The sequence below is a fragment of the Cervus canadensis genome, chromosome 31, assembly GCF_019320065.1.
Source record: "Cervus canadensis isolate Bull #8, Minnesota chromosome 31, ASM1932006v1, whole genome shotgun sequence".
In the NCBI taxonomy this organism is placed as follows: Eukaryota; Metazoa; Chordata; class Mammalia; order Artiodactyla; family Cervidae; genus Cervus; species Cervus canadensis.
The window spans coordinates 5,886,030-5,906,686 of NC_057416.1; the positions used below are offsets into that span (position 1 = coordinate 5,886,030).

The 20,657-nt window shown below is 46.7% G+C and overlaps 1 pseudogene; it reads right to left on the reverse strand.

The window, feature by feature from the left end:
- Nucleotides 1-8,933: 8,933 nt before the first annotated feature.
- Nucleotides 8,934-10,104, reverse strand: LOC122432281 (annotated as a pseudogene).
- Nucleotides 10,105-20,657: the final 10,553 nt, after the last annotated feature.

Genomic DNA, 20,657 nt, shown 5'->3' on the forward strand with positions numbered 1-20,657 from the left:
AACTTACTCTCAAAGTAACTTACAACTGAGAGTGATAATGATTCGGGGAAAAAAAGTTTTGTATCATTGTCTCTACTGACTCAGAGCTCTCAGTGCTGGGGCGAGTCAGCCCCTCTCCTCCTCCCTTTGTGGTTTCCTCCTGACCAGTGGCCTTCCCGCTTTCCTCACAGGCTCTCCTCCTCCCTTTGTGGTTTCCTCCTGACCAGCGGCCTTTCCACTTTCCTCACACGCTCTCCTCCTCCCGTTGTGGTTTCCTTCCGACCAGTGGCCTTTCCATCTCCCTCACATGCCTTTTTCCTTCTGACCACAAGTCACCTCTGGTCCCTCTAGTTCCCCCGCCAGGGATTCAACCCGGGCCCTGGGCACTGAGCGGCCGTCATCCTTACACCCCTGGCCTCTCTCCCTGCCACTGTGTAAGAGTTGGGTTACAGTCATAAACAACACTGATGACAAGGGCTTTTCAACTTCATTTTGACATCTAATCAGTTGTCAGGTCTCAGGTTCCGCATCCTCTCTCTCCCTCCTTCCTTTCTTCCTACATATTTTCATCCTATTTCTGGAAATATCAAGGATAAGATGAAAATTAGACATCCGATCCTGCACACTGCCTTGGATTTGCTGCCTCCAGCTGAGGAGCAAGCGTCGCATCATCAGCGACGTGTCCAGGAGGACCTTCCTGCTGAGGAGACTCAGCACCGAGCGGCCCAAGAGCAGCTCCCGAAGCCCAGGCTCGGCCTGACTCTCCTCTGGACTTCTCTGGTTGCCCAGAGCCGCCACCCTTCAAGTAGAAAGATTTATAAAGCCACATACTGCGCTTCTGTCATGGGACAAAATCAGATTTCTTGCTTTTATGAAAAAGAAAAAAGAGTCACTCATCAGAGGCATCTTCTGTTTCCTCCTCATGACACCAATGAGGAGACGGGCTCAGAAGCTTTGACTCGCTAGAGTGGCTTAGAAACAACCAAGAACTTTGCAGGGCGGTTCTCAGACCGCTCTCGCTACTAAGGACTCAGCGCTGTCTTCTCAGAAGCATCACAGACGGTGGGTTTAGTCTGACCCCGTGTAGATGAGGGTAGCAGGACAGAAGGAGGTAGAAACAGGAGAGAGAGCCCGAGGCTCCCCCGGGGCTCCCAGGAGCTCACCTGACCCAGCAGACAGGACCAGGAAGAGGAGCGTGAGGAGCAGGTGATGGAGCCTCATGCTGGCGGCCGGAGCTCTGGGGCTGACGCTGGAGAAGAGGCTGCGCTTGCCGCTTTATAAAGGTCCCAGGTTCCGGGAGGAATTCCGCGCTGGCTGTGGATTTGTTTCTTATGAACTGGTTAACTGAGTCTCTGTCTGTGTGACATGGGAGTGGCCTTTATAGCACAGAGCAGGGTCAGTCACTCTTATTCCAATGAGGCTGTTGAAAACCCCACAAAAAGCTTTCCTGTTACCCTTTTGACCAGATGCTTCTCCCTGGCTGTCAGTTCAGCTGGTGGGCAAGGGTATGGCAAGGCTCAGGGACCTGTCTCCCCTGGCAGGGGCACAGACTTCTTGTTCAACCTTGGCTTACCCGCTCCCCAGCCCCACCCTCACCCCTCCAGGGCTTTGAATCTGCCCTCTGGTTTCCTGTGCAGAAGGACATGGCAACCCACTCCAGTCCTCTTGCCGGAAAATTCCAAGGATGGAGAAGCCTGGTAGGCTACAGTCCATGGGGTCGCAGAGAGTCGGACATGACTGAATGACTTCACTTTCGTTATTTCTTCAGTTCTTTTGGAGAAGGAAATGGCAACCAACTCCAGCCTTCTTGACTGGAGAGTCCCATGGACATAGGGGCCTGGTGTGCTGCAGTCTGTGGGGTTGCAGAGAGGCAGACACAACTAAGCAACTCACACATACACTGTTTTCCTCCAAGGCTGTTTCAGGCCCAAATAGGGACTAACTCGTCCAGAGGCAATTTCACTCCCTGGGCAAGACTTGCTGACTCCCACCATCCGCAGAGACAGCCATCCTCTTTCTGGCCCCTGGGGCCCTGAGGGAAGAGACCCAGTGGTCCCAACCCTCTCGCCACGCCAGCTAGCCTGTTACGGCTTGGCAGCAACAGTCACCGCCAAAATCTTGGATTTCTCTGCCCACCGGAGCTGAATAAAACTTGTGGAGACAGATTTTGGAGCAAACGGAAAGATGGCTTTAACCCTCAAGCTGGCAGAAGGGAGAACACGGTAGGCTCTTGCCTCATGGAGTCTGTCTCCCCTCCATGGGGAATCAAGGGCATCATACAATTGGCACTCTCAGTCATGGGTTGGAGATACACCACAAAAGGTGTAGGGGTCCTGAATGCTCTCTTTTTGCACTGTTTGGAAACCGTCAATAGGCCAGAGTCAGGTAGCTGGTTTTTGGGTCTGGCAGTTGGTCCTGGTGTTTGGGTCCATTGTCCTTTGGGGATTTCTTGGCGACGTTCTTCCTTAATACAGAAGGGGGAAAGCAAACCGCTAGGGGTTGGCTTCCAAAGAGAGTGTACCGTAAAGTTAAGCATCAACATGAGCTACCACAGAGCAAAGGAAGGGAAATTAAACTACAAGGGGAGGTTTATGATGCCATAGAGTTAAGTATCAGGATGTGGCTAGACTAAATTAAAGGATAACAGATGCAGATGTGACTCCTGTAGAAATGGAGGGCAATAGCTGCTGGTGTAGTTTGCATTATCAGTTAGTCTTGTGATAAGAAGATACTTGTTATCCGTGCAGACTGTAGGTTAGGAACAGTTAAAGTGGAGAAAGATGCAAAAGGGAAAAAAGAAAGGGAAAAAAAACTTTTCTTAATTCACTGCAAGACAATCACATGCCAGTCTCATAGAAAATCAGTGGGACACGTGATGGGCAGATGGGTGCTTCGTTTCCTTTCATCAGAGACAGAGTGGGAGGATGATACTGGCACTGAACGCATCTCCCCAGCCTAATATCATAAAGGCCCAGCAGTGGGGATCCCTTCACTGGGTTAAGAGGGACCTCCATCACTAAGTAACATCCCTCACTTAGTAACATCCATCCATCTCAGTGCTGGAGAGACACTGACCCGGCTTTTCAGAAATGCTAAACCTAGGATGGAGCTTGCCATGCAGCTCTGAGTAGAACTCCAAGCCCTTTCGAAATGTGGGTACCCTGGGTGGACCCGGTCCTGAAGGAGCCTCCAGAAGTTCAGTCCTGTTCAGGTTCCCCGCTGTGGCTCAGCATCTCACCTCTCAGGCTCGGCAAAGCCATGGAGGCTGCCTCGAACAGACAGAGTCCCTAGCTGGCACCACGGCATGGGATTTTTCTGATGGAAAATAAGTTGTCTTGAACATGATTCCTTCTGCTTTAGCTCTACATGATATTTGAGAGAGGTAGACATCATCTACTTATATATATATCATTATCTATACAGATCCAACCAGTCCATCCTAAAGGAGATCAGTCCCGTGTGTTCATTGGAAGGACGGATGTTGAAGCTGAAACTCCAATATTTGGCCACCTCATGTAAAGAGTTGACTCACTGGAAAAGACTCTGATGCTGGGAGGGATTGGGGCAGGAGGAGAAGGGGATGACAGAGGATGAGATGGCTGGATGGCATCACCAGCTTGATGATGTGAGTTTGGGTGAACTCCGGGAGTTGGTGATGGAGAGGGAGGCCTGGCATGCTGTGATTCATGGGGTTGCAAACAGTCAGACACGACTGAGTGACTGAACTGAACTGAACTGATACATATATATATATATCTGTTTACTTATGGACCTTGAAGTCAAACTCTATGTTGCAGGGTTAATTTACATGTATGCTCTAATACTACACTGGAGAAAGAAGTGAGACTAAATGGTTGTCTGCAGTGGCTCATCATTGAAAATGCTGTTTTTCAGGGAACTCTGCTTAATGTTATGTGACAGCTTGGATGGGAAGGGAGTTTGGGGGAAAATGGATACATGTATATGCATGGCTGTGTCTCTTTGCTGTCCACCTGAAAGCATCACAACATTATTAGTCAGCTATACTCCAAAGATTTTTTAAATGTAATTTTTAAAAATGCTGTTTTCTGGGACTTCTTTGATGGTCCAGTGGGTACGACTCTACTCCGAAGCACAGCAGGTCAGGGAACTAGAACCCACATGCCACAACGATGACCTGCTGTAGCCTAAATAAATAAACAAAATAAAAATTGGTGTGTTTTAATGATCTATGGTTTGCAGCACAGCAGAGTTTTTTTCTTTTAAGAAAGATGCAGAGTTTTTTTTTTCCATTAAGGAAGATGATGCAGTTTTATGTGTAAGACCGGGCATGAGTTTTCACAGAAGGAAGTTTCCAAAAGGCTTGCACAGTGCCATGGTGAGTTTCAAGAGAGTTTCTTGCCACAGTTCCTCACTAGTGGGACATGGCCCTTGTAGGAATTCTCCAATTGCAGTGGCTTATTTTTCCTAGGCAAGATCTAAAGATGACTGCTTTGCAGAGCTGTTAATCTGGACATAAAGCCCAGGGGCATCTCTGTCCATCAGGGAAGGGTCCTGTTGCTTCAGCAGGGAGGTCAGACACCCAAGAAACCGTGGGGTGGCTCACCAGAAACCAGAGATGAGTTAATATAAGATAGAGGGAAGGGTTCATTGTAGGTAAAGTCTAAATGGATTATTAGTTTTCACAGGTTCAAAGCCAAACAAGGCCATGTGGATCATGGTTGCTTCATGCCTGGCCTGAGAGGCAACTCAGGGTCTCACTCTTTAAAGGGAAGATAAATGCTGTGTCTCCAAACCTTTAACCTGTGAGTAGGAAATTGAGGCAGTGTCTTTCCGGGAGAGTGCATCACTTCCTCAGGCAAGAAGGGGTGTCCCAGTCCTACAGATAAGGTTTTGAAGAGCAAAGCCCTTCAATCTATGACTCTACAAACTCAGCTGTTGTCAGCCTGGAACCCTGGGTGTTAATGGGCAGAGGCTGTTGTTCCCAGTTCCCTTCTCCTGTGGATGGGGTGGGTGCCATGGCTTCTGATGGTCACCCGGGTCATACCCCGGTCACACCTGTCCTCAGAAAGGGACCAGGGCTGGGTTAATGCTGTGCTCCTCCACTGACACTTTTAGTAATTTTTTCTTTGAACTTGTCCCACACTTATATTTTGCAATGAGCCTTGCTCAGTAGCTGGCCACTTGTATTCAAGTTATCCCTTTGAGTTCCCCTAAACAAAGCCGCCAGGTAGGTATGACCCAAGTTTTATACAAGACGGTCCTGAGAACTAGGAAGCCACGTGTGAGGCCACAGGCAAAACTGACTTAAAAAGTCAATTAAAATTGGCTGCAAATCCAACAAAAATGTGTGTCCAAGGCCTCAGCATGCTAAGTGGCAGTGGTGTAACTTGGAGCAAAATCAGCCTCTCTTCACAGGGTCCTGCGTGCCGCCTGCAGTCAGCACAGCTTCCTGAGAACCTCACCAGGGCAATCTCCTGTAAGGCGAGAGCTCCCATGGCGCTGTCAAAGGCCAGCTATCTGGTGCAGATGAGACCGGAAGTGGGCGGGGCACAACCTCTAAAAGAATGACAGGGACTTCCCTGGTGGTCTGAGTGTTAAGATTCTGCCTTGCAATGCAGGGGATGTGGGTTCAGTCCCTGGCCTGGAAACTAGGATTCCACGTGAAAGAAAGAAAGTGAGGTCGCTCAGTCGTGTCCAACTGTTTGTCACCCCCATGGACTTGGCATACCAGGCTCCTCCGTCCATGGCATTGTCCAGGTAAGAATACTGGAGTGGGTTGTCATTTCCTTTTCCACTTACTGTGGGGCAACTAAACCAGTGTGCTGAGATGAATATCCTGCATACCACAACTAAGACTTGAAGTAAATTTTTTTTTAAATCCTTTTGTAACGCAGCAGCTAGGTGACACACCCAGAGGCGCCATGACAGTTCCAGGGCTGACCATAAAGGTCAAAAAGTGGGTGCTGACCCAGTTCCTGGAAATCCCCACTCTTTCCTGAAAATAGCTGACATCCTCGTCCCACTCATCAGCCTATGAAATGACCCACCCCTATAAACACTGACAGGACCATACTCTGGTGCTTGGCTTACCTTCCAGGATGGCCAATGCTCTCTGTGTGGTGTATTTCCTCCCTGGATTGACCTTCTTTCACTTCACCATGACTCGCTCTTGAATTCCTGCCTATGTGAAGTCACGTACCCACACTGGGTGGCCATCCCAGGGACTCGGACATGACCTGGGTTGTGACCATCCTCTCTCACCCCACTCTCTCCCGCAGCACTGCTGCCATATCCTCCAGCCTCAGAGATCCCTGGAGCATTAGAAGAACACCGTCTTTTCAGTTTGTACATTGTCTCCTTTGCTGTGCAGAAGTTTTCAGTTTGATGGATCCTACCGTCTAGCTTTGTTTTTGTGGCTTGTGCTTTTGGTGGCAAGCTCAAAACCATCCTTGTGGAGACCCATGCCAAAGAATTTTTCTCCTATGCTTTCTTTTAGGAGTTGTGTGGTTTTTGTAAACTTTTAATCTATCTTGTGTTTAATTTTGTCAACCAGAGATGGAACCTGTGCCCACTGCATTGAAAGCTAGGGATCCTAACCACTGGATTGCCAGGGGAATTCCAGTTGTAATTGCTAATTTGTCTGTTTCTCTGCTCATTCCTATAAATTTTCTTTAAGAATTTTAAACTTCCTTTGTTAAGTACATTCTGATTCAGTAATTATATACATTCTTGATGAATTAAACATTTATCATTAGGATAAATACCCCTCTCTATATCTTGTCCTTGTTCTAGAAGTACTTGATTGTTTCCCATGGTTAGTCACCCAGTCGTGTCTGACCCTTTGTGACCCCATAGACTGTAGCCTGCCAGGCTCCTCTGTCCATGGGGCTTCTCCAGGGAAGAACACTGGAGTGGGTTGCCATGCCCTTCTCCAGGGCATCTTCCCAAACCAGGAATCACACCCAGGTCTCCCACATGGCAGGCAGATTCTTTACCATCTGGGCCACCAGGAAGCCTGTCAGTTAACCAATACAGCCTACTGTGTTTTCTTTAAATTAATGTTTCCACAGCATATCTCTTGTCTCAACAGTGAAGAATCTGCCTGAGATGAAGGAGATGCAGAGACATGGTTTTGATCCCTGGGAGGGGGAGATTCCCTGGAGGAGGGCATGACAACCCAGTGCAGTAACCTTGCCTGGATGATTCCATAGGGGTCACAAGAGTGTTGGACACGACTGAGCATCTAAACAACAGAAGCAGCATATCTGTTTCCATCCGTTCATTTTTAATCCATTTGCGTTTATATTTGATATCTCAAGTGAGTTTTTTTTAATAGATAATTAATATCTGATTCTTCCTTTTCTTGTTTTTTTGTTTCTTTTTTAACTGAAATGATCATTTGTTTCCTGAAGATAGTGTCTAGAATCTTAGCATCACAGTTTATTCCATAAGGCTGAACCAAAATTGCACCCAGTATCATAGACTTCAGCTTTTTAGAGCAGTTTTAGAATTGAATGAAAAGCACAGTTTTCCCCTATGCTTTCAGCAACTCCACAGTCCACAGAGGGCAACGAGTCGGACACAACTGAAGTGACTTAGCACACAGGCACACAGCCCTGATCCTGACGCCCATTGCTGGTTTTCTGTCCAGAAGTGAAGATGTCTGCACTCTCTGAACTTTGACCCCACTCTCTTCGACTCTGGAGAATTGTTGGCCTGTTTGGGTTCTTGTTCCCTATGCTTTAGGCCTGGAAATCTGTAGAGGCTGGAGATGCCATAAGTCTCACTTCACTTGTTTTCTTTTCTTTTAAATGTTTTAGCACAGATATTTTTAGGTCTATGAATCAATTTAATTAATTGATTCATTAATTTGTCTGCCTTGGACCTTAATCACAGCAGGCAGAATCTATTTGTAGCATGTGGGATCTAGTTCCCTGACCAGGGGTGGACTCAGGCCCCCTGCGTTAGGAGCACAGATTCCCAGCCCCAGACCGCCGGGGAAGTCCCTCACCTACCTGTATTCTGCTCTCCTCAATTACGATCCTGCATTGCTTGTGCCAGAGTCTGAATCAGTAGTTTCACAGGTTTTGCCTGGTTCCTAGTTGTGTACTGTAGAAGAGCAGCATACAGTCCCTTCACATTCTTTTTTTTTTTTAATGCTGAATTGTGGGGTCCAAGCTCTTGTCTTTGAGTGTTTGCCCTTTCTTCCTGAGAACTCAGTTCCTTGACTGGGGGCTCTTGTTGGGGGTGATGGGCCTGCCACCACGTTTGCTTGAATCATTCTGTATCAACCTCCAGAGACCATGAATAGTTACAGGGCCTTGGAATGTAATTCAGCTCACAGAAAGGAGGATATGGCAACCCACTCCAGTATATTTGCCTGAATAATCTTATGAACACAGAAGCACTCAGATCAGAACCCTTTTAAAAGGAAAGATCATATTTGTTGGGGAAACAAATATGTGTTTTTAAGAAGGAGGTAGAATTTGAGGCGCCCCTGAGAGACAGGTTTGGAGACATAGCTGGAAGAGAGATTTTATCCAGGCCTGAGGTCAGTCAGAACAGAGGCAAGAGTGAGAGGAAAGCTGAAGGCAAGGTCGAGGAGGAGCCTGTGTCCCCGTGTCTCTGAGCTGGAAAGTGCTCAGAAGGACCTGGGAAGACCCTCAGGGATGCCCTGAAGTTTCCGAGATGGATTTGCTGGGGAGATGCTCTGAGAGATGGACAGACTGCACAGCTCAGATGGGTGACAGAAGGCAAAGGAAGTGTTTCAGAAAGAACAAGTGGTCCAGCCTTATTGTGTGGTGAAAGTTGTGAAAGAGGAATAAATTCTGACAATCTTTGGGTCATCAGTTGAGACCCTCTTGTAGCTTCCTCTAGGGATTATACTTTATTTGAATTAAACGTGAGTCATTAACACTTTCTAAGTTGACTATTTGTTAACAAGCAGCACAGTAAACAGAATGTTAAAAAATAATCATGATAATAATCAAGCTTCTAATTTTTTGTTAAAAGTCTTTAATTTGATTTGGCTTCTGGAGTCTTCAAGGAGGCATTTTCACACTATGTAACATTCTCCTCGTGTTTCTGGACTTTTCATTTCTTCTTCCGGCAGCATGTCCGGCCACTCAGGGAACAGTGGCCTATCTGTTCCTCCCTTGGAAGGCAGCTGATCAGAGCATGCCGGCCACTTCTTCTTTTACAGTAATACCTTTGTAACCAGCTTATGATTCCGCCATTGCCTGCGGTGAAGAAACGGAGCCCACAGAAGGTTTTAAGAAGACCAAGGTGCAAGACCAAGGCTTTGAAATCTCCCTAATAAGTTTCTGTTGCCATTTTCTGTTCTTTTATGTCTTTTTATTCTTTCTTTACCATCTGGAGTAAAGAAGAATGTGGGGCTAGCTACTAACAATGATTCTGTGGGTTCGGCTCAGCTGAGAAAGTTGCATGACAGTAGTAGCCCTCTTGTGACCTGACACCTGGGAAGCAGGGGCCACGATGATCCCCCAAGTCCTTAAGTGACAGAAAGACTGTACCTCCAACTGCTAAGCTAATAAAAGGGAACCTATGCTTCTGTCCTCAGATTAAGTTCATTTTTCCTGTTGGTATTAAAGATTTACATCACTTTCTTCCTGTCTCATGAACAGGTATAATAATCCTCCCATGGAGGGATGGTTTGTGAGCTGATTAGTCTCTTAAGAGTGAATCAGAAGGGATGGAGACGCTACTTTGAGCTTCTTGATGGTCTTTGTCAAAAAAAAAAAAAAAAAAGAAAAACTGGTAATGTCTAGTTCCCAAGCAATAAATCTCCTTTATCTAAAATTCCCAAATGAATGGAGAGGGCTGACTCTGAACGACAAATTCTCAATCCAGTCAGCCCTGTCATTTCCCAGCGCTTCTTACCTGGAACAGGCAGCAAGAACATGAAGAGCAACGCAGAGAAGGTAGTAGACCCTCACGGCTGGCTGGCTTCCCAGCTGAGACTGGACAGGATGGTGTGCTCGCTCACTTTATAAAGGCTCCGTGTCCACAGCCGTATGGAGAAGCATTCAGCAGCTGCAATTCCTGAAATATTGCAGTGATGAAAATATGACGTATTTCCTCAAGCTTCATGCCAAGGTCCCTCACAAAGCAGACCATGCCCATTCCCCCCAGGAGTTAATTACAAACCTCAGGGAGACTCAGAGCCTGATGTGAGCACAGGCCTGTTCTGATGCCTCTGAGATCTGGGTGCTCGTGTAGGGCTGGCTCAGGTCTGACTGTCTGAGACAGGAAAGACCTGCCCACTCCTGGATGCAGTCCTGGGGCATGTAGCTGGGAGCTCACCTGTGCCCACTGTGGTCTTCTAAGCTTTTGCCTTCTTCCTAAAGTCCTGGGCGAGCCTGAGCCCCATGAATCCAGTCCAAGGCTGGTGTATTCAGAATCTAGGTGTAGACTGGGGGGGTCACGCCCTGAGCCTGCAGGGATACGCCCTTATGGAATCAGCTTTTAAGTTGTGTGGGAAGGGAAGGAAAGTGGGCTGCATTCCAGAGACTGTGTCCTGTGTCCTTGGCCTGTGATGGAGTGCAGCATCTCAGGTCAAACTTAGCTTATTCTTTACTGTGGTCTGAAAAACCACCATATTTGTGAGTCAGGAAGGTGTCTGACGTTTCCCTTCAGGGCTAGGGCCCTTAATCGCCAGCATGAGAGTCCTGAGAGCTCCTTCCTTGACACAGGACCAACAGCGCCCACGGTGGTGGCTGCTCCTCGGGGATGGGGCCTGATCAAATCACCTGGTCCCTCACGGGTTGGTGTCATTAGAGCAAGAATCAACTTTGGCTCTTTTTAGATCCTATGATCTGGAGGCACTGTCACTACAGCACAGCCTGGAGCATGCTGTCACCTGAGGAAGGCCGCAGGGAAAATGCAGGACACGCAGTTTAACTTGGATTTCAGGTGATCAACAAACAATCTGGTAGGATAAGTATGTCCCAAGTGATTCAGAGATCACACTCAAGCTAAAGTACTTGTTGTTTATATACACAAATATATAAATTTATGTATATATATAAATATATTAAACAAATTTATAAATGTGTTGTTCATATAATTCAGTAAGTAAATTTGTTTTTTGGGATTGTTGAATATTTAATAAAAACATGGTCTTTGGAATCAAACCCACTTGGGCTTGAGTTAAAGTCCTCCCTGCACACAACCTGCATGACTTTTTTTTTTTTTAACATTTATTTTTATTAGTTGGAGGCTAATTACTTTACAATATTGTAGTGGTATTTGTCATACATTGACATGAATCAGCCATGGATTTACATGTATTCCCCATCCCGATCCCCCTCCCACCTCCCTCTCTACCCGAGCCCTCTGGGTCTTCCCAGTGCACCAGGCCCAAGCACTTGTCTCATGCATCCAACCTGGGCTGGTGATCTGTTTCACCCTAGATAATATACTTGTTTCCATGCTGTTCTCTCAAAACATCCCACCCTCGCCTTCTCCCACAGAGTCCAAAAGTATCTTCTGTACATCTGTGTCTCTTTATCTGTTTTGCATATAGGGTTCTCATTACCATCTTTCTAAATTCCATATATATGTGTTAGTATACTGTAATGGTCTTTATCTTTCTGGCTTACTTCACTCTGTATAAGGGGCTCCAGTTTCATCCATCTCATTAGAACTGATTCAAATGAACTCTTTTTAATGCCTGAGTAATATTCCATGGTGTATACCTACCACAGCATCCTTATGCATTCATCTGCTGATGGGCATCTAGGTTGCTTCCATGTCCTGGCTATTATAAACAGTGCTGTGATGAACATTGGGGTGCACGTGTCTCTTTCAGATCTTGTTTCCTCGGTGTGTATGTCCAGGAGTGGGATTGCTGGTTCATATGGCAGTTCTATTTCCAGTTTTTTAAGAAATCTCCACACTGTTTTCCATAGCGGCTGTACTAGCTTGCATTCCCACCAACAGTGTAAGAGGGTTCCCTTTTCTCCACACCCTCTCCAGCATTTATTGCTTGTAGACTTTTGGATAGCAGCCATCCTGACTGGCATGTAATGGTACCTCATTGTGGTTTAGTTGCAGGATATAAAATTAACACACAGAAATCCCTTGCATTCCTATACACTAACAATGACAAAACAGAAAGAGAAATTAAGGAAAAAATACCATTCACCTTTGCAAGAAAAAGAATAAAATACTTAGGAGTGTATCTACCTCAAGAAACAAAGGACCTATACATAGAAAACTATAAAACACTGATGAAAGAAATCAAAGAGGACACAAACAGATGGAGAAATATACTGTGTTCATGGATTAAAAGAATCAATATTGTCAAAATGGCTATACTACCCAAAGCAATCTATAGATTCAATGCAATCCCTATCAAGCTACCAAGGCTATTTTTCACAGAACCTGCACGACTTTGAACAAATTACCTTATTTCTAAGTCCCAGCTGAAAAACGGAGTTAAAAACACCTATCCTGCAAATAGTTCTCTGAGGAATACATTTGGGATAAGACATTAATAGTTTTGGTGTCTCAGTAACGAGGAAGTGGTCAATATAATTTGCTATTACTATTAGTGTTACTGTTAGTCACATGAAATGATCTGGAACCTGCAAAGTCTCCTGTAAATATTATCTATCAGCTTTACAATTTATGGACTTAATACCAACTAGTTAAGGGCAATCATGGGAGACTATTTTTCACTTTAAGCTTCTCTTTCCTTATTTGAAAAGTGGAGCATATTGTATATGCATGCTTCTTTCAGATATATCATTCAGTTGCTATATATTTCAGCATATCACTGAATGAGAATCAACCTGACTTTCCCTACTCCAGGCTCCAAGTTTGGAGCCAGCTTAGCCACCGGTTACCTGATGTCGTTTGGATAAGACATATGAGTAAGAGGAAGAGAAGGTACAGGAGCCTCATGATGGAAGAGGATCTTTCTGGATTCCAGGTCGACCCAGCAGTGTCTGATGGCTAACCTGAATTAGGCAGGAGATCTGGGAAAGAGTTTGACCAACAGGTAGAGAGAAAGGACTTGTATTCCGACTGGTGATTGTATTGTGCTCAGTCTGGTTGGACTCTTTGCAACCCCGGGGGATGTAGCCCACTAGGTTCCTCTGTTTATGGAATCTTCCAGGCAAGAGTACTGGAGTGGGTTGCCATTTCCTACTCCAGGGGATCTTGCTGATCCAGGGATCGGATCTGGGTCTCCTGTGTTTCCTTACAACTGTGCCACCTGGGAAGTCCCTACTAGAGATATTCAGTTATGGCCTGGGAGTAATTTGAGGGTGTCTCATCTGTGGACTCTGGGTCCCAGACCCAAGTGTCTCCCTTTTGTAAAGGAAGAGGTTTACAGGAAGTCAGGGTTTCCACATTGGTTGTCACTTCTCCTTAGGGCTCTGAGGTTTGGGGGTTTTTTTCTTTTTTTTTTTTTCTTTTTTTTTGAGAAAAATCATTAAAAATTGCATTCTGTTTACAAATTATTCATTTATTTATTCAGCTTTTTTGTATATCTCTGCATCTGTCTCTTTATCCTTTCAGAATAAATACTACCCCCTCCCCGCCCGCCCCCTCCACACACCTTTTGCAATTAAAAAGCAAAAAGAATTTTGGAAACAGGAATGATCTTCTCTCCTTTTGCACTCTCAACATATTTCTAGCTACCATTTCCAGAGAGACTGATCCATCCTAAGCAAGCTTACTAGGTCATCTCTTACACAGACCACAACCAGGTGAGGCTTTATAGGCTAGAGTATTTCTTACTCTATTATTACATCAACATATTCTTAAGTTAAAAGCATAGAAGGGTACTAGCTGTGGGGCTTCCCAGGTGGTCCTAGTGCTAAAAAGCCCACCTGCCAATGCAAGAGATGCAGTTTTGATCTCTGGGTCAGCAAGATCCCCTGGATGTCAAATAACTCACTCCACTGTTCTTGTCTGGGAAACCAAAGGCCAGAGCAGCCTGATGGGCTGTAGTCCATGGGGTTGGAAGGAGTTGGACATGACTGAAGTAACTCAGCACCCACGCATACCAGGTAAATAACTGAAATTTTTCTCCATCTCTTCCTTCTCTCCATCTCAGGTTTGCTTTACAGTGTTCATATCTCTCGTTTTCTTTATATGTAAATATCTAAAGCAACAAGTCCTGTTTTATTCTCTCACATCTTGAACAGAGCCTGGCACAGAGCAGGTAGTCAGTCAAACGTCTGTATGAACAGGTCCTAGTATGGAAACATCAACCTATGGGTGAATGAATAAATGGATGAATGGAGGGAATCAGGGAGAGAAGGAGGGAAGGAGAAAAGGAAGGAAGGCTCGGGCAAAATCCTGAGAGTTTTGAGGCTCTGGAGTGAGCCCATTAAGTTGCTTTATGCCAACGTGTTCCTGAGCACAAGCACCCACTCACCCATTCCCAGCATAACAGGTCAAAGCTTGGCATAATACGTCATGGTCTCTAGCCTTTACTCACCCACCTCTCTTCCATCTTACATGAACTGTATGTTCTGAGATTTTTCTCTCTGTCCTGAGGCAACTTAGCAATAAAATGTTTTCATTTTTAATCTTTTGATCAGCATTTGACTCTTTCACTAAGTAGAGATCTATTTTATTTTAGTGACATCAACCTAAAAATAGAATGAGTGTTTGCAGTAAGCTGTTTCAATAAGTCTTACCTAATGCTACAGAATAGCTGTGAGGGTTTTGCTTCATTGGCCCAAGCAACAGTATTTTTATAATAATAGAAAAGAAAACATAAACTAAAAAGCATTGGGTCACACTTCTCTCTTGTACTCTTATACGGAAAGCGATCCTTTACACTGACTCCCTAAATGTTTGGCATCTATTCCCACCCCTTCTTGAACCACCGATGCCTCTCTCTCTCTCCAGAAAACCTGCTTTACACTTGGCTCCTCCACCCTTCTCAGGTGGACTGCGGCCCGTCACTCAGGCAGAGACAGCCGAGAGCCCCTGTCCATTGCCAAACAATGAGGGGCAGGTCAAAAAAGGGCACAGGAAGGGCTGAGTGAGGTCATACCGGATGGCTCATGATCCCTGTTGGCAGGAGTCATCCTGGGGGAGAGGGCTGGGACCAGCCAGACTTGATGGTACCAACCACCCTGAGAGTGACGAGAAGAAGTGGGGGCTGCAGACATTCCTTCTGAAGAGTTTTGCTGAAAAACTAAGTGCAAAGAAGACCGAGCTCATGATTGCTATCATGTCAATGAAGAACTGTTTCCTTCTTTTAGGTTTTATTTTTTTAAACACTGGCTTTTGGGGGGTGTTTTTTGTTTGTCTGTTTTGGAAATTTTGGTCTCTTTAGCATGTGGAGTGTTAGTTCCACAACCAGGGATGGATTCCAGCCCCCTGCATTGGCAGCCTGAAGTCTTTAACACTGGACGCCGGGTCAATCCCTGCTGTTAGTTTCTATAGATGCAGTGCTACTGCTGCTTAGTCATTTCAGTCGTGTCTGACTCTGTGCGACCCATAGACAGCAGCCCACCAGGCTCCCCCGTCCCTGGGTTTTCCCTGGCAAGAACACTGGAGTGGGTTGCCATTTCCTTCTCCTGTGCATGAAAGTGAAAATTGAAAGTGAAGTGGCTCAGTCATGTCCAACTCCAAGGGACCCCACAGACTGCAGCCTACCAGGCTCCTCCGTCCATGGAATTTTCCAGGCAAGAGTACTGGAGTGGGGTGCCACTGCATTCACAATAGATTGAGTAGATGGAGGCAAGAGGTGGAGCTCATTTGGGCCTCACCCACAAGTAAGCAAGAGAAATGAGATCCAGGCCCCAGGTGGAAAGTTTGGCTATGGACTAGAGCAGGAAGCTGTTTGTTTCATGAGTCACATGGAAAAGCCATCCTATTCTTGGTGCTGAAATGAGAAGAGCATTCCTCCCATGCAATAGTCCAACAAGACACTCAGAAATGTCATGGCAATAAAACATCAGCAGATACATTTACAATAACACCTAAAAAGTTAAGCAAAAATAAAAAATTGAAATCCCAATAAAGAATATGATAAAACTTTAATAAAAAGTACCACCAAACCACATTCAATGTCAGATAAACTTTCCATGATTAAAAAAATTAAAAATAAAGGATAAAAGTGATATAAGATATATGAATCTAAGACTAAGTCACAAATACAACCTTTGAGATGAAAAAGAGTTGGCAGATGCACCATAGGCATTTCTGTGAAAAAAGAAATATAAAGCTGAGTAAAATGTTGACAGCCATTATCATTTTTTTTCTCCATTAAACACACACAGGTTTGTCTCTTTTGAGCTCCTAATTTTAGGCTCAAGGCATGATTTTAAGTCATTGCTGTATTGATTTCCTGGTATAGCTTAGCAAATTGCTACAAGCTAAGTGGCTTAAAGGAATACATACTTGTTATTGTGGTTCTGAGAATCCAAAGTCACAAATGGGTCTCGCTGGCTTCAAATCACGGTGTCATCAGGATGCTGTTCCTTCTGGAGGCTTCCATCCTTTTCACGCTTAGAAGCTGCCTGCCCTCCTTGGCTTATGGCCCCACTCCATGTCAGTGGGAGCCAGGGCTGGTTTAGTCTCTCAGCTTACGTCTCTGACACTGAGCTGCATCCCTCATCCACATCGAAGCCTCCTTGTAAGGGGATGGCATTGGGCACAGTCAGTTAATCCATGTCATTTCTCTATCTTAAAGGCCAATGACTAATTACCATAAATCCACCTGTGCTACAATTCTCACTTGTCATGTGTCTGCCCTTTCAGGCTACTAAAACAGAAACACCAAAGGCTAGGTAGCTCTTTTTTTGCACTGTATTTTTTAATTGAAAGATGATTGCTTTACAGAATTTTGAGGTTTTCTGTCATACATCAACAAGAATCATCCAAGGGTTCACCCATGTCCCCTCCCCCCCGGAACTTCGTCCCATCTCCTTCCCCATCCCACCCTTCCAGCTGGTCGCAGAGCCCTGTCTGAGTTCCCTGAGTCAAAAGCTAATTCCAGCTGTCTATCTGTTTTACATGTGGTATTGTAATAGGTGGCTGATTAACAACAGACCTCTATTTCTCAGATTTGGAGGCTGGGAGGGCCAGGATTAAGACAGAGCAGGTGGCTGGTGGACGGCGGTCTTCTCCCTGTGTCCTCAGAGGGCACAAGGGTGAGCGATCTCTCTGGGGCTTCTTTCATAAAGGCCCTTATTCCACCCATGAGGGTCCCACCCTCATGACCAAATCACCTCCCAAAAGCCCTGTCTCCTAACACCATCCCCTTGGTGACCTCAGCTTGCACTGAGGGAAGAGTTAGTGTGAAGACCAGAGAGCTGCTCACACATACCGCATGCACCAGCCAGGCTCTTGGTTTAACTGGGAAACCCTCTGAAGAAACTGCAGGCAGGCTGAGGTCCGCGTGCTCAGCCTGCCCTGGCGGGCCCTGAGTTCCGTGCTGTGTTGTCTTCACTGAATTGTGCTTTCCACAGGACTTGTTTTTCCATCACATTTAGTTGCATCGCATCATATCCACACAGAGAGACATGCTTTGTCCATGTCAACTGTGTCATTCAATTAATGACAGTTGGTGAAGCAATGTCTCGGCTCAATGCCCGGCACATCCAGGAATAGGACAAGTCCATGCCTATAGAGATCTTATAGCCCAAAAGGGAATCGGAAGTGTATCCATGTGTGCACAAGGCAGGGGTAAGAAGCATAAACCAAATGGAAGTGAGGGCTGCAGGGGGACAGAGGAGGGGGTTTCCTCCTGAGCAGGGGTTGGGGGTTTCCTACAGGACTGGTGTTCTGGTGATTCTGGACCCCTGGGGTGCATGTTTGAGTGGAGACGAGGGGCAGGCCAGGGTGCCCTGGGCCGGGAAGCAGGAAGGACAGAGACAGAGGGGCTGGGGAAGGTCAGGCCCCCAAGGAACAGGGGGATCAGAGCACCCACTATGATTCCCCCATGGTTCCCGTAAGGAGATCAGAGTGCATCCTCAGGGATTTTGGAATTCGCCTGGGATCAGACATCACACAACAACCTCAGTGACCAGTGGGCAATTCTTTAATTTTGAACAAAATTTATTCTGGTTTCAATTTTAGATGCTCTGTTGAAGGGTGCAGTTTCTGACTCCACATCGGTCCCGGCCGCATCGTCGCCTTCTGTTACCACCTTCTGCAGCATTTTACTCTGGGCCTGAAACAGGTGCCAATCTCTCTCATGAGTACAGGGCACCTGATTGGCACACACATGCCAAAATTCAAACGGCAGCTTACAGAATTTCCTACTACTTGAGTAAATCCTAAAAAGAGAACGAAGAGGAAAAAAACATGTCAGCAGGAAAAGCAGCATCTCAAGAACTGCGGACACGGCCTAGTGCCAACAGGGTGTGAGTCCAGGCAACCGTGGACCAGCTTCCAGAGAGACGCTGACCCTGCCTGGGCTCTGGTGGACCCTCACGTTTCCAGAAGCAGAGGCTGAGGGACTGGGGCATGAGGAGCACGGTTGTGTGCGGGGTCAGCTCCACCTCGAGGGCAAAGACCAGGAAGCTCTGCTACATCCACCTTCTGGCCAGGAGTCAGAAGAGGCCTGTGGGTGTCTATTTTCACTGTTTAGTTTTCCGACTCATGGAGTCAGTCAAGTAGTGGATTTGAAATAGGAGGAAAAGATGCAGCTGAAAGTGTAAGAACTGTTTAAAGAGAACTTACTCTCAAAGTAACTTACAACTGAGAGTGACAATGGTTTGGAAAAAAAAGTTTTCTATCTTTGTCTCTACTGACTCAGAGCTCTCAGCGCTGGAGCGAGTCAGCCCCTCTCCTCCTACCTTTGTGGTTTCCTCCCGACCAGTGGCCTTTCCACTTTCCTCACAGGCTCTCCTCCTCCCCTTGTGGTTTCCTCCTGACCAGCGGCCTTTCAATCTTCCTCACAGGCCTTTTTCCTCCTGACCACAAGGCACCTCTGGTCCCTCTCTAGTTACCCCCCGCCAGGGTTTGAACTTGAGCCTTGGAAACTGTGAGGCGGTCATCCTTACTCCCCTGGCCTCTCTCCCTGCCACTGTGTAAGAGCTGGGTTACAGTCATAAACAACACTGATAGACAAGGGCTTTTCAACTTAATTTTGAGATCTAATCAGTTGTCAGGTCTCAGTCTCCCCATCCTCTCTCTCCCTCCTTCCGTCCTTCCTTTCTTCCTACATATTTTCATCCTATTTCTGGAAATATCAAGGGTAAGATGAAAATTAGACACCCGATCCTGCACACTGCTTTGGCTGTGCTGCCTCCCAGCTGTGGAGCGAGGGTCACATCATCAGCGACGTGTCCTGGAGGACCTTCCTGCTGAGGAGAGTCAGCACGGAGCGTCCCAAGGGCAGCTCCCAACACACAGGCTTGGCCTGACTCTCCTCTGGACTTTTCTGCTTGCCCAGAGCCGCCACCCTTCCTGTAGAAAGATTTTAAAATGACACTCTGTGTCATGGGACAACATCAGATTTCTTGCTTTTATGAAAAAGATAAAAAGGAGAGTCACTTAACAGAGGCATCTTCTGTTTCATCCTCATGAAACCAATGAGGAGACGGGCTCAGAACCTTTGACTTGATAGAGTGGCTTAGAAACAGCCAGGAACTTTGCAGGGCGGTTCTCAGACCCCTCCCGCTACTAAGGACTCAGCTCTGTCTTCTCAGAAGCATCACACACGGTGGGTTTAGTCTGACCCCGTGTAGATGAGGGTAGCAGGACAGAGGAGGTAGAAACAAGAGAGAGAGCCCGCGGCTCCCCCGGGGCTCCCAGGAGCTCACCTGACCCAGCAGACAGGACCAGGAAGAGGAGCGCGAGGAGCAGGTGATGGAGCCTCATGCTGGCGGCCGGAGCTCTGGGGCTGACGCTGGAGAAGAGGCTGTGCTTGCCGCTTTATAAAGGTCCCAGGTTCCTGGAGGAATTCCGCGCTGGCTGTGGATTTGGTTCTTATGAACTGGTTAACTGAGTCTCTGTCTATGTGACATGGGAGTGGCCTTTATAGCACAGAGCAGGGTCAGTCACTGTTATGCAAATGAGGCTGTTGAAAACCCCAGAAAAATCTTTCCTGCTGCCCTTTTGACCAGATGTTTCTCCCTGGATGTCATTTCAGCTGTTGGGCAAGGGTGTGGCAAGGCCCAGAGGCCTGTCTTCCCTGGCAGGGGCACAGACTTCCTGCTCAACCTTGGCTTTGCCGCTCCCCAGCCCCACCCTCACCCCTCCAGGGCTTTGAATCTGCCCATTTGTTTTCCTGTGCAGAAGAACAGGGCAAGCCACTCCAGTCCTCTTGCTGGAAAATTCCAAGGATGGAGAAGCCTGGTGGGCTACAGTCCATGGGGTTGCAGAGAGTCGGACACGACTGAGCGACTTCACTTTCTTTATTTCTCTAGTTCTTTTGGAAAAGGAAATGGCAACCAACTCCAGTCTTCTGGACTGGAGAGTTCCATGGACGGAGGGGCCTGGTGTGCTGCAGTCTATGGGGTTGCAGAGAGTTGGACACAACTAAGCAACTAACACATACACTGTTTTCCTGAAAGGCTGTTTCAGGCCCAAATAGGGACTAACTCAATCAGAGGCAGTTTCACTCCCTGGGCAAGACTTGCTGACTTCCAGCATCCGCAGAGACAGCCATCCTCTTTCTGGCCCCTGGGGCCCTGAGGGAAGAGACCCAGTGATCCCAACCCTCTCCCCATGCCAGCTAGCCTGTTACGGCTTGG